The sequence below is a fragment of the Cupressus sempervirens genome, chromosome 3 (assembly GCF_028749045.1).
Source record: "Cupressus sempervirens isolate cs-2001-9-10 chromosome 3, ASM2874904v1, whole genome shotgun sequence".
Taxonomy (NCBI): Eukaryota; Viridiplantae; Streptophyta; class Pinopsida; order Cupressales; family Cupressaceae; genus Cupressus; species Cupressus sempervirens.
Window position 1 is genome coordinate 110,063,917 of NC_143120.1, and position 15,654 is coordinate 110,079,570.

Sequence of the window (15,654 nt, forward strand, 5' to 3'; positions counted from 1 at the left end):
AAATGATACATTGGAAATAAACAATGCAAGCATAATACTTACATTAAAGAAACAACTCATGTATGTAAGAATAAACAAAGGAGAGTCAATAACGACTTATTTCTTAATAATTTTTAAAATAAAGGATCAACTTGCCACCATTGGAAACAATGTAGATGACTCAGAACTTTCACTAATTGCTCTAAGAGGACTACTTATATCATTGGAATCATTCATCCAATGTGTAAGTTGCCTTTGACTTCCATAATTTGATCAACTAAAGAACGAATGCACTCAAGAGGAGTCATGGCTAATATCAAGAGGAATTTGCACAAATCACGAAGGAGAGATCCAAGCACTACATACAAACTCTAGAAACAAAGTAAAGAATAGGAACTTCAAACCAAAGAGAGGAAATAATTCTCAAAATCACAAGGAAAGAGATCTATCCAAAGTACAGTGCTATCCATGTGATATGTTTGGGTCACATTTGAAGATTTTGTCCATAAAGGAAGGAAAATCAAGCTACCCTAGTTGAGTCTCATGAAGTGGAAAATCCTCTATTCTATTTAGCCTTGTCAAGTGAATTAAACACAAGTAATAATACTTGGATAATAGATAGCGGAGCTTCAAGATATATAATTGGATTCAAAAATCAGTTTGAAACATTCAGAGAGTATTGCACAAAAGAAGTCACAATTGGAGATAATTCCATTTATCTAGTAAAGGGAATTGGGACTTGCTTCTTAGAAATAAAAATAGGAGAAACTCTTCAATCAAAAAATGTGTCATTTGTATTAGGGATAATAAGAAAACTAATCTCCATTTCGGGTCTAGCCGATCAAGGATATTGTGTTACCTTCAATGAGGATAAAGTGTTTTACTATGGCCTAAAAACTCTTAACATAAATAACACCATTAGTATAGGATCAAGAGATGGAAGCATGTACAAATTAAGTACTAAAGAAAAACAACAAGCACTAAATCATGAAATTCATAAATCAAATGAACTTTCTCATAGAAGATTAGGGCACCTTGGCTTTAGTGCCCTTCCTACCATAGGGAAAATCACTACAAGCATATCTAATCTCAAATTTGATCATAGTAGTATTTGTAAAAGGTGTGCCTTAGGAAAAAATAAAAAATGATATTTTCTTTTAAGTAAATACAAGTCTAAAATTGTATACACCAATTTGTGTGAACCCATGTCAACACCCTCACTAGGGGGATTGTTGTACTATGTGACTTTCATTGATGATTACTTTAGAAAAATGTGGATATACTTTCTAAAACTTAAAGAATCCAATGATGTTTTACAAAAATTCAAAGAATTTAAATCCCTAGTGGAAAATCACACTGGAAAGAAAATAAAAACATTAAGATCAGATAATGGAGGTGAATACACATCTAACATCTTCAAAGAATTTTGTATTTCTGCTAGGATTAAGAGGGAGACTACAATACCTTATAATCCTCAACAAAATGGGATTGCAAAAATAAAAAATAGAACTATTATAGAAGCAGAAAAAGTCATGATTCATGACCAAAATCTCCCTATGTCTTTTTGGGCTGAAGCAACAAATACAATAGTATACATTCAAAACAGAAGTCCTCATATAACATTAGAAAATGTAACTCTTGAAGAAGCCTTCATAGGGAACAAACTAGATCTTAAGTCATCTGAGAATTTTTGATTGTCTAGTCTACATTCACATTCTCAAAGAGAAAAGTTCTAAATTATAACCTTCCAGAAAGAAAGGCATATTCGTTGGCTACAATGAAACAACAAATAGATACATATTATATATTCCAAGACAAAAGTTTGTTGAAATCAGTAGGGATGTTAAGTTTGACGAAGATATCACTTTCAAAACATCTTTAAACAAAGAAGATGAGGAAATTGAGAATCAGAGGGAGTTCATCATAGAAGATGATTATAATACTGGGAATCAGAGGGAGAATACTATAGAATATAATTCAACTGGAAATCTAAGGGAGAGTTTTTCCAAAGAACAAGACACACCTGCATCTAATGCTGAGAATGATGAAGTTGTAAATCACAAGAAAATACCACTTTGGGCCAAGAAAATGATTGAAGAGAACAATGTAGAACCAAATGAGATTTTTAGAGAAACTAAGAAAACAAGAAATAAAAAATGCTATGTTGCCTTATTAACATAACTCATAAAAATTAAGGAGGCTTTAAAATGTCAAGCATGGAAAGATGCAATGGTAGAGGAATATCGATCTACTCTAAAAAATGATGTATGGGATATTGTCCCCAGCCTAAAGACAAATTAGTTGTATCTTCAAAATGGTTGTTTAAAATCAAGTATGCACTTGCCGGAAGCATTGAAAAACACAAAGCCATATTTCTTGCAAGGGGTTTTTCTCAAAAGGAAAAAGATGGAATTGATTATGAAGAGACATTTGCTCCAATTGCATGTTACACCTTAGTAAGAACGATAATTGCTATTGTTGCATCCAAAGGATGGAAAATACATCAAATGGATGTAAAGACTACCTTCTTGAATGACATCATTGAAGATGAAGTATATATAGAACAACCTGAAGGGTTCGCCACACATGACAGGAAGCTTTATGTATGCGAACTAAAGAAAGCTCTCTATGGACTTAAGCAAGCTCCCAGGGCTTGGTATGAAATGATAGACAACTATTTCTCCAAGTTAGGATACTCTATAAATGAATTTGATCCTAACATATATTTCAAAATATCTAAGAACGACATGTTAGTTCTTGTTCTTTATGTTGATTATTTGTTGATAACAGGTGCAAACTACCTTATAGCCAAATGCAAACAATACCTCACAGCTGAATTTGATATGAAGGATCTTGAACTTCTACATTATTTTTTAAGTCTAAAAGTGTGGCAGAAAGAGAACTATATTTTCTTAAATAAAGGAAAATACACTACTGATATATTGACCAAATTTAGGATGATGACCTATAAGCCTCTTTCAACTCCAATGGAAACTAACCTTCATAAGCTTAAAAGTGAAGCAACATATTTAGAACCTATAGACCCTACTCGCTAACATTAAATTGTTGGATCTCTTATGTGCCTGGTAAATACAAGCTAGATATCTACTATGCTATGAATTTTTTAAGTCATTTCATGTGTGAACCCATGAAAATCCATCTAATGGCTACCAAGCATATTTTAAGATATCTATGAGGAACAATTAGACTTGGACTGAAGTATATGAATGCAGAATTACAACTTCAAGGGTATTCTGATTCAGACTGGGCAGGCAACTCTATTGATCGTAAGAGTATTACAGGATGTTTTAGTCTTGGATCAACTATGATAGCTTGGTTTAGTAGAAAACAATCAACAGTTGCTTAGAGCTCCACTAAAGTTAAATATATGGCTGCCTCTATGGGAGCACGTGAAGCAGTATGGCTAAGGAAACTTTTATAATGACTATTTGGAAAACCACTAAAACCCACCATAATCCACTGTGACAATCAAAGCTGTATTAAATTATCAGTTAATCCAGTTTTCAATAATAGGTCCAAAAACATAGAGATTCTTTACCATTATATAAGGGATATTGTTGATAAAGATGTTATCAAGTTGATTTACATTAGCATTGAAGAACAAAATGCAGAGATTTTCACCAAGCATCTTGCAAAGTTGAAAATTGAGTACTTCATAAACAAACTTGGTATGACTAAACTATAACTCGAGATTAGAATATCATATTATGCATTTTATTCATGAATATTTGAATAAAATCAAAATTGCAATATTGTGGATGTGTTGTGGCATGTAAGATGACGATCTTATCAATAGCTTGACCTGTTATCATGTGTCACTAAATTGGTTGAAACACTTGATGGCAAATGTATCAAGATTGACTACATCAAGTTGAAGTTCCGGATTGTGTTGGATATCTTGATATAAGTGTTATCACTGGATCTAGCTCAAAACTAGTTTGAATTTTTGATAACGGTTGTATCATAATTATGATGGATTGAATACTTCATTATCTTCATCATTTAAAATTGATACTAGTGCATTCCTGAGTTGTATGATTTCAACCCTTCTTCTAAGAGGAAGTGTTAAGATTATAGTCTCATTCATATTGACGTTATCAGACTATATATACATATATATTTGGATTAAATGAATTATAATAATTCTGATGGAATTGCATCTTTACTGAAAGTTTAGATTAAAGGACGAACCGATAGTTATAGATTGGTGTCTATGAATTTACTAAGTCAAGCCCACGGAGGGTCATGACTCTCTATGGCATATGCCACGGGAGAGTCATGTCCCTCCGTGGACATTGACTCTCCGTGTACATACCTTGTAATGCTAACGGTGACTAAAACAATCAATATCAATAACAAGGGCATAGTGATTATTGCAGTCACCCGATACAAGTCATCACCATTATATCATATTCTAATCTGAACATTGAACATTACAGTATAACTATAATATATATAGATATACAATTATCCAAGTCTAGTAAATGAAAGTGCATTGATTTTTTTCTCTATAAAGATCCGATTTCCTTATCATATTGTAGTTAAAGAAATATTTTCTAAATGTATGGAACTAAATAGAATTTACTTTTATTACAACTAACACTCAGCAGAAGACCTATATTCCAAACAGGCAAGGTTGAGTGTTTGATTCTGGATGGGATCGATTTGGAAATACAATACATTCAAGCATACCTAGTTGTAAAGTTAGGCCTGTTAATGCTAACAACCTACATGCTAGATTAATGTAAACTGTAAAGAGTGAGCAGTAATTAATTTTGCATCAATGTTTGATTTAAGTAATATTTAATATTGGTTTACCCTGAAAATGAAACTGTTGACAAACTATATGAAGTAACATTGGAATCGTATGATATTGTTGGTTGCGTTTGGAAATTCCTACATAAAGTTGAATTTTAGATTTGCATCAATGAATTCAAACATCAAATAGAGGTCATTAAAGAAAAATATTTTCTCACATAGCAATCATTGTGCCAAATTTCTAATTTTGCACCTTAAACCATAAACTTGATGCTCCATTTTGCAGGGACAAGCGACCCAGTCAAATGCAACAATAGAAAATAAAATATTGAATATTACTATATCTTCACTACCAATTAATCAGTTGAATGTAATTGCAAACTTCAATCTTATTTTGCAATGCATATGATAGTATTTAAGATTTTAAAAGGAGTTTGAAACACATTGTTTATAGCTATGTAGGGTAATTTCCGAACTCAGATGTTCCACCACAAAGAGATGTTTTTGATAGTTACTACATTAACTTCATAGTTCACATACTACAACAAAGCTTTGCATAGCATAATATATCAATATTTTAATCTAATTCTCAACGTAGTTTAGCAGATTCCTATTGCTAGATGGCCTCCTGCCTCCTGCAATAGTTTTGAAGAAATAAATTTTGTTAATGTTTGAACATGAGAAGAAAGAAAACATTATTTAACAATCTATTGACTTTGTAGCAATAGTGAAATGAAAGTTAAAAACATAATATCTTTTCTCCCCATTCATGATCCAAGAGCAAAGTGACATGCGTGAAAACATTGTTTTGGTTAGTGTGAGGTTGCCTCTAAATGGAGGGTGAACATAACCTTAGATTTTTTATGTATGCAACCTTTGTATTTTATGTTTGCAATGGCAAGCACCAAGTCTTTAATTATTGAGTGGTCAATTGAACAGTAAAGCGATTCCCTATATTAAGTAATCAACACCATTTTGAGATGGATCTTGTGCACATAGGTGACATCTTGATGTAGTACAAGGTAGAGGAGTCCTCATAGGATATGTCCTAGCCCCCAACAAACAACCACACAACATAATATAAACAATAACATAGAGATTTAGATCCATACAATGCCAATTCTCATAATAGAATCATCAACTCTTCATGCAACATGCCTGACTATAAGGCCTTCCAAGTTACGGCCAAATGCATAAGAAAATACAATAGTAATTCTACAAGACCTCACAAGCTCCAATTTCTAGCTAGTCCAAATACACACTTTGGTAGAGAACTCCAAGAAGAATCTAAACTTGTACTCGCTAGCCACCAAGCAACCTTCTTGTTTCCCAAGTGCACACTTAGCTACTAGCTTTGGTACACTTCACTCCTCTCAGCTACTCCTTCTTCCTCATGTTGAATGACAATGACTCTAGATTCCACAAGATCCTCTACTTATACTAAACCAAGCCACAAGTCGGCCAGACATATTAGACATTAAAAAAACTCATATTAAATACACTCTCAAGCCACAAGTTGGCTTGGTTACATAATATTAAATACATAACATAAATTAAATACTTAGGACATGCCCCAATTTTACAATGCATAACTAATTCATAAGACTACATAAGAATACGCACACTTTGACATAGGTCTATGTGCCATTGAATGATCCAAATACAAGAGCGCACACACGAACTCCCATGGATCAAAGCTCATGAATACAATCTCCAAAGTCTACCAGTAAATCAAGAATGCGTGACCAACAGTCACCAAAACGGCTTTAACTCCAAGATGATAACTCTAAACTCCATGCACACTAAGGACAAGTTTGCCCAATATATCTCAAACACATCCCCAATCACGCAAACTATAACTACACAAATCCAAGAATGGAGCCCTGCATATAGGATCATAGACTTCCCAAGGATGCTCCTGCATTAGACACCCCAGGTGTAAAGAAAATATGTTCTTAATAGTTGGAAGAACATCTTTTAGGGTTCAACACATAAACCCTGAACTGGTTCCTCACATACATATCCTCCACCACATAAACTTGTATACTTTGGATTTTTTCTACTTTTGCAACTTTGTTTGTACAACTATCTCCACTGTGCAATACATCTGCTTTCCACGCTGATCTCCAACACTTTCAGAATCCCTCAATTCAACTCAGCTACCAAAACTCAAGTTCCTCCTACCAAGTTCTTCATTTTGCAAAGGAATCAAGGAATGCTTCTTGCCACCCTTCTCGAGAGTAAACACATTATTGACACAATCATGCACAACCTTGTAATCATACTACCAAGGTCTACCAAGTAATATGTGACAATTACTCATGTACGCAATATCACACAACACTTGATCCTTATACTGTTAAGATTATAGCTACAGTCGGATTGATTTAATCGTAAAATACAATGTTGATATAATATATCATATATAATATTATCCTACATATATATAATATTATATATATTATATTATACATATATATTATATATATAATACATATGTTATATTGTGATTTATATTGTTAATATATATTATTTAATAATGATTAATCATAGAGACATGTCTCCTACTCTTATAAGAGATTGGGTTCTACATTTGAAAAACAACAATAACAATGGTAGTGTAAATACATTTGTAGAAATGATCCTTACAAACTTAACATGGTATCAGAGCCAACTACAAATGTAAAGAAAATAAATAAATAAATAAATACAGAGGCTTCCTCAATGGGTAGCAGACATAATAGTCAGCGAATAAAGGAAGTGAATTGAGAGGAAATTTTAAACTACTCATGGTACAAAGATACCATGGAAGCAAATAATAGTAATAATCCAAATTTGAGCAAATTTGAGCAATGGTCCCATGAGACATGGTAATTCTTGATGACAGTTTGAGGCTTACCTATGAACTTCCTAAGTAGTTTCATACCCAAATTTACTGATCCCCCATAGCATGTTGAGTAGATGTAAAAGACACTCGCCACCAAAATTTATCATGTGTTTGTTGGCATGGGATTTTGAGTTTTCCTCGATATAGAAATTGAGCCTGGTGATTTTATTCCCACAGAAAATCAAGAAACAATGGAGAAATTGTCCCTTTACATTACCGTATTTTCTCCTAACTACATCCAATCCTAATGGTGTCTATTTGAGCTATGCTTCATGCTCAAAATTGATGTAATGATAATTCTTATTTTCTATCACATTGACATCTCTGATCTCTGATGGGTACAACAAGAAATATGCATGTATGCCGATGCATTCTCAACGCACAAAGAGAAAGGAAGCTACAACAATAAAAAGCTCAATGAGTGGACAAAGGCACTCCATAACATTTTTCATTCCGCCAATGAGGTCAACAATATTGAGAGATGAGGGATATTTGTAGTTTCTGCGAACCTGCAAACGATGTCCATATCAAGCATTATGTAGGAAAAACAGAAAGCATTGAAATACAAGTTTGAATAAGAAAATAAAATATAAGCTGCCAAGTCTTCGAAGGTCATCATGATTCAAGCAGCTATCAAATAGTGATAGGTACAAATGTGGGAATAGCAATAGTGGAGAGGTATCATCATTTAGGAAGGATTAGATTATAATTGTACACAATATATTCACATATTCATGAAATTTTAATGCAAAGTGTAGATAAAATGATAACGAACTAGACTAAACCCAAGAAATCATTGTCAAAATGTAAACTCTACGAACATCTCATGTTTTCTTAACTACAACTGCTAAGAAAGCTCTCAAACCAACATCTCAGTGGCAGTTCTAGAATGAGAGTATGCTTAAAATGCAAATCTACAAAAATATATGCAAGATCTATGACTAAATGCAGATTATATGGTGTAACAACTCTAGAATGCTATCAAAATGGATATGCAATGAGCTAAACAAGGGTTAAAATGATACTAAATAACATGAGAACAATGCTAAAAATGCTATGAACTTGCTATAATGACAATGCTACAATGATAACTCAAAATGTGCTTATGGTGCAGATGCCTAAAACTTAGGTCCTTTAGCTCTTAGATTTCCCTCCTATTTATAGGATTTTGGAAGGGGTTAGGGTAAGAATAAGAATTTTTAACTTTGACTGGTGGATGGAGGTGAAATTAAAAATATCTCATAAGAGACTAGTAGGAAGAGTTCAACAGACTTGGTTTTGAGGATAAATGAGGATTTTTCCAATTCTTTTAAATGTAAAAAGGGGATTTTCACTTTTGTGAGGATAGATGACTTTATTGATTCAATAAATGTTCTATTTATTTTCAACAGTTTGTTTTTTTCTTCCTCCCTTTTTGAATTTCATTTTATGATTTGAATTATTTTTCTCGTCTTTTTAAAGTTGATTTAGGTCTTGTTGGTTTGATAGATGATTAATGACCTAATGTGATTTTTGATTTGAAAGTTTGTTGTGTTCTTTTGATTTCCTCCTTAATTTGCGTTGATTGATCGAAATTGTGCAGTTTAAGTCTTTGCCAATTTTTGGGTGTCTACAAATGCCCCTCTTTGAGCTAATATCCAAAGCATATTAGTTCAAAGACTATTTTGATTTTCGGACTTTAGGTCAAATTTTGATGGTTGAATGTTTGTTCAATGATATTTTGATGTTTCACAATTGTCGTGGTGTCCAATTGTTGATGGCTTGATGTCTGATCGTTGATGACTTGATGTCTTGATTATTGTTGATTTTTCTAATTGATGTTGTGATGTTTTTACTTGGATATCCTGGTTTTTGGTTGATTTGATGTTTGAAATTTTGGCTGGGGTAGAACGTTTTTGATTTTTCAAATTTTTTTGATGCCCTAGTTTGATATGGACATACTCCCCCCTTAGAAATGAAATTGGAAAAAAATGAATGTGCAAAAATTAATGAGGTTCCAGTTTTATTTTTGAAATGTTTGATAATTGATGGATAAAGATGATCAAGTTGGTTTAAGACAATACCCAATTTGCAAAAGTGAACAAAAAGGTTCTAATGTTGGATAAATAGAGTGAAAAAGTGATATAAATGCCCATAGGGAGGGTTAAATAGGTCAAAAGGCCTGGTACCTTTGTCATCTTCACATTCTCTTTTGACATTTGGCAATTTGGAGCTCTGCGCTAGCGAGGATGGTGGTCCCTTTACAAGAGCACAAATTTGAGAGGGCTCATAGGTACAAGCATCCAAGGGACTATGGTGCCCCAATAAGTCATCGAGATCCTCGAGTTTTAAGATTTTGCGTTTGTATTTGAGTTTTTGTGAATTTCGCACAAACTTTTGTGGTAGATGTGGTAGTTTAAATGTTTTAGCGTATTTATCTTTTCTTTTAGCACATTTGATTTTTTTTAGCGCATACGCGTAATAATTTAGTGCATTTGAAGGGCGAATTAGCATATACAAAATCCTAGTTTTGGAGGCATAATAGCGCATACAGTAAAACAATAGCACATATAGGGTTTTTAATAGCACATTTGAACATTTTGGTACATTTGATTGATCTTGTAGCACATGTGAATGATGTTTTAGCACTTTTGTGTCAAATAGCGCTTATGCACTTTGAAATAGCACATATCATCATGTAAATAGCGCTTATACATCTTATAACACATCTGATATAGGAAATAGCACTTTCATGTGATTTAAGAATGCATGTCTATTTTAGTGCATCCGATTAATCGGGTAGCACATGTCTTAGGAAATAGTGCAGATGAACTTTGAAGAGCAAGAATAGATATCAAAGCCTTAATTGAGCGTAAGATAACACAAAAGGCAAGATTCTAGGTCTGTCAGCTAGGGATTTGTCATAACGAGTAAACAATAGCAATCAGGTAGTCATGAAGTGATGTCTTACGATCAGTTTGATGATAGATAGGTAAAGAATGATGCACTAGCTCAGGATACAGAGTAGGGAAAACAAACAGGTCTGGCTCAGGATAAAGAAGGACAAGTAATAGGTCCACGATAGAACCAATAGCTGATTAGCTAGATATTGATATTAGACTGATGTATGATGATCACTTGGGATGAAAAACTGACGTTGTTGTGTGTTCGTTTGATGCAAATAGGTACATGGGTGCAAGCTCATAGTGTGAGGATTGTATCCATGGCCCCTAGAGACAGTAGGCACATTATCAATCGAGGAGCGGCAGGTGATTGACAGATGTCGGTTCACTTATTTACTACAAATGCCCCAGTTCCAAGTGAACAGAGGGCTGTTGACAACTATGGCTGAGCGATGGCACTCAGACCACAACACTTCCATCTGTCCTTGGGTGAGATGACCATGATGTAGGAGGATGTATATCGATTATTGTGGATCTCAAAAATGGGAGATTTAGTGTACTACGATCAAATTGCAGATGGTATTGCCTTCAAAGATTTGTTTGAAGATCACAACATTGGGGATGATAGTGTATCATGGTTCTAGATGTTGCAGTATAAGCCATTGTCGATAGTTTTGGCTGGATTGATCGGGGGATTTTTGTTTCTAGATAGAGGAGGACAAGGATGTCCAGTTGGACGGGGCCAGTTGATACAGGATATGATTGATCAACCATGGAGATTTGCATGGGGCAGTTGCATATTGGCCCACTTATACCATGACTTGCATTAGGTTGTATATTCTGGAGCCTCATTGCCGTTAACAAGGGTGATATTGTTACAGCTATGGACATGGGAGCATTTACACATTACTCATTCGATATGTGTGCGACAACGTCCTTAGGGTATGCATGTTGTCGCACACATATCGAACGAGTAATGTGTAAATGCTCCCATGTCCATAGCTGTAACAATATCACCCTTGTTAACTATATATATATATATATATATACTTACTTTGGTGTGATCATGTAGCCCCATTTGGGCAAGACAAAGTATCGGTAGCAGATATTGAATGACATTGATGAGGTTGTAAGGAGACCGTACATGTTTACTGAGCCATGGGCCAAGGACGATGATGAGATGATATATTTCTTTGCTCCGAGATATTTACTTGGGCGAGTGCTTATAGTGATAAAGAGATTTTGTTTCAGGTGGGTTGTGAGATAGTTTGGTTGGCGGCAAGGCATGCCATAGGGGTTAGCACATTGTGCTTGGGTTTAGTCAAAGAGGGCAAGTGGGGGCCAACCTTGGAGTATGAGGCTTGTTTGGAGGCCTTTCTTGAGATGATAGATACACCACAACCATGGGCATTGTGAGACAAAGAGGCAGATGGAGGGATGGAGGGGGACTATGCACGATGGTTTCCTGAGCATTCGTTCCTGAGGTACATGGATCTAGTGGAGCCTATTTTGGGCATTGATGAGCCATCAAGTGGGAGAGAGGATGAGGATGATGAGGGTGGTCTAGGGAGAGGTAGAGAGAGACGACGGGCCAAAGGGAGAGCAAGAGGTCTGGTTAGAGCATGGGGGAGATATGGAGGGCGAGGGCAAGTGGTAGTGGTACTAACACAAAGGGGTGTTGCATGAGGTCTAGTGCAGAGGCCAGAAGATGTGGGTGTAGGGAGGGTTGGAGGGATCTGAGGCCACATAGGTACAAGGGTGAGAGGAGGGATGGGTGGTGGTGTGGGAGTTGGTCAGTGGGATAGAGGCGTTGGGCAGGGTAGGGCAAAGTAGGTGAGGGCCAGGTTGCCCAATGATATACAATTTATTTGGTGACAAAGGCCATAGGTATAGGCTCCTATCAGAGATCCGCAAGATTTACAACCATAGGGGGAGCAATAGGTGTTGCCAGATGCGCGATCACCACTAGAGAAGCTGGGAGGATCTATCGATTTATAGGCTCAGATGAGTGCCATGGAAGCTTAGATGGGTGAGTTGACGAGTATGCTATAGGCATTTATAGTGTCAATAACACCGAGGCCACCACTGCCACTGGGGACAAATGGGGCTTCGATGCATCAAATGACCATAGATGGACATGTCGCAACGATGATAGATGCGATTGAGCATGTGCCATGAGAGGATGGGAGTGCCCCTAGCGAGCGGGGACCCTCAGGTCAACCACCTACGCATGGATGATTGAATATTATTTGTTATGGCATTACTTATCATATGTTTTCTTATTCATGTGATGTTTATGTGATATTCATGCAAAGGTACTCAGTGATCTTTGAATGTTCATGTGAATAGATGTTGTGACCTTTTGATGTTCATGTTATTTGATCATATGGACGTTCCTGTTGATGCAGTCCATCTTATGTTCATGTTGATTTGATCCTTTGGATACATCATTCATTCTTTTTCTTTATGAGAAATTCGAGTTTATTGATGTTCAGACGTGCACTTGTTATATCATGGACTCATGTATGCATGTGATGGTTTGATTTGATGGATATGGTAGTAGTAGATATTGATAAATATGTGAATGATTAATGTAGCATGATATGTGGATAATGAATGAAGGAATGAAATAGCAAAAATGAATTGTAATGAATAAAAATGTGATGTGATAGTATGAATGTGATAAAATAGGCGTGAATGAAATGAGATAAAATGTGGTAAAATGAAATTTGATGTAATGTAATGTAATGGAATGACCTTTGGTGTAATGTAACATGATGTAATGATATGTAATGAAATGAAATGAATTTGAAATGAGATGTGATGTATTGAAATGTGATGAATTGAGATGTAATGTGGTGTAGTAAAATGAAATTTAATGTAATGTGATAAATGAAATGTAATGAATTGAATTTTGTGATAACGTCATGTGATAGAATGGAATAAATTTAGATAAAATGGAACTAAAGGAATGAAATGAAATTTGCAATGTGATAAGATGTAATGAAATGAAAAAATTGTAAGTGAATTGGAAATGTGATGAAATGTGAGGAAAATGTGAAAGGAAATAATATAATGTAATGCAGTGAAATGCGTAATGAAATGAGATTTGATGTAGTGGAATATAATAAATGAAATTTAATGCAATGCGATGTAATGTAATGCAATGAAGTGTGACGAGATTTGATGTGATGTGATGTGAGGAAATGGATTGTGATAAATGAAATTTAATGTAATGAAAGAAATGTGATGAATCAGATGTGATGTAACAAAGTGGGATGAAATGAAAAATGTGATAAAATGTGATGCAAGGGAATGAATGTGTAAATGGTAAATGAAATGAAACAGGAATGTGATAAAATGTGATGCAAGGGAATGAATGTGTAAATGAAATGAAAATGGTAAATGAAATGAAACAAGAATGTGATAGAATGAAAGATGATGAAATGGTAATGATATGAAAGTGTGATAAAATGTAATGTGATGACATGCAATGGAATGAAACATGATAAAATGGAATGTAACAAATGGATTTTTACATTTGTTACATTCCCTTTTTGAATTTCATTTTATGATTTTGAATTGTTCTTCTCCTCTTTTTAAAGTTGACTTATGTCTTGTTGGTTTGATAGATGATTAATGATCTAATGTGATTTTTGATTTGAAAGTCTGTTGTGTTCTTTTGATTTCCTCCTTAATTTGCATTGATTGATCAAAACTACGCAGTTTAGGTCTTTGCCAATTTTTGGGTGTCTACAATAATATATGAAGTCTCTCTGAGAATGAAGCTATTACAAGGATAAAGTATTAAAAAAGGGAGAAAGATTTTCATCTTAGAACCCTTAACATAGTGAATGAAATGTGTTTGGCCTATCATAGAAGAGATTAGAAATGTCCTACATTGAACCAAGACACCAAGCGAATGAGTTTCCATTAATCGAGGAAGGTAAATACACTATATTTAACTACATTTACAATTTTCCAGGCCACATGGAATTAACAAGGGTGGCACAGAAAGCAAAGGTAATCAGACCATTTGGCAAATTGATGTCATAACTTCTACCACTACAGAAAGACCAATGCAAATTAAAGAAGGGGTATGGGTAGCACGACCACACCATATCATGCACAATGATGGCAACATATTATAAAGGTTTCCTTATATCATCATGAATCCTAAATAGTCCAACACATATAAAGAAAATATCCACGTGGACTGCAAATGGACTGCATACTTGGTACTCGATGCGAAGACCAAGCAAAGATCGACGGGGGAGAGACTCTTTTTTGATATTAGAGAGAAACATATAAAAGTGTAAAGGGAATATCATTGACATGTCACACTCTACCCTAATCTACGTGCCAACCAAGTTATAAGGTAAGTATAACTATGGGAAATATGTATGGTGTAATACGAATTATTTTCTCTTCATTGTTTAAATTCTTTGCATTATTGATATGTAATAAGGGATGATATAATAACCTTGGAAATAGTATATAAAAGAACATAGGATATGTTTGATTGATAATTGCGAAACTTGATAATAAAATGAAGAAATTTGATAATAAAATGAAGAAATAATATACTAAAAGCATAGATTAAAATATACATATATTCAATATATGTATATATTTAAATATCTATTTAAATTAGATATTTATTTGATCTATATATTAATTGGAAATTATATAAGGATTAATATGTTATATAATTAGAACATTAAGAATTTTCATTTTATAAATGAGAAATTATTTTCTCACAATTGTAGACTATTGAATATGAATCTATATCAATATAACTGAGAATTATAATGTGAATCATGAGAAATATATTTATGTTTTGATTAAGTAAAAATAGGTTTTGAAAGGACCCAAAACCTTGTATAAGAAACCAAAAGAAGGATCTTAATACAATTGTGGAACACCACCCAATAAACTAGAGGGAAAAACCAAAATTCCCAACAAGAGGGCTAAAACCAACCTAGAATAAAACCAAGGACCATCAAGATTTACATTTTGGTCCAATCTTTTGAGAATGTAAAGATATATGAGATGGAGGTTTGGAGGATTTGGCTTTTTTCCCTTTAACTGAAATCTATCCATCCTCCACCTTTTCAGCAACCATCA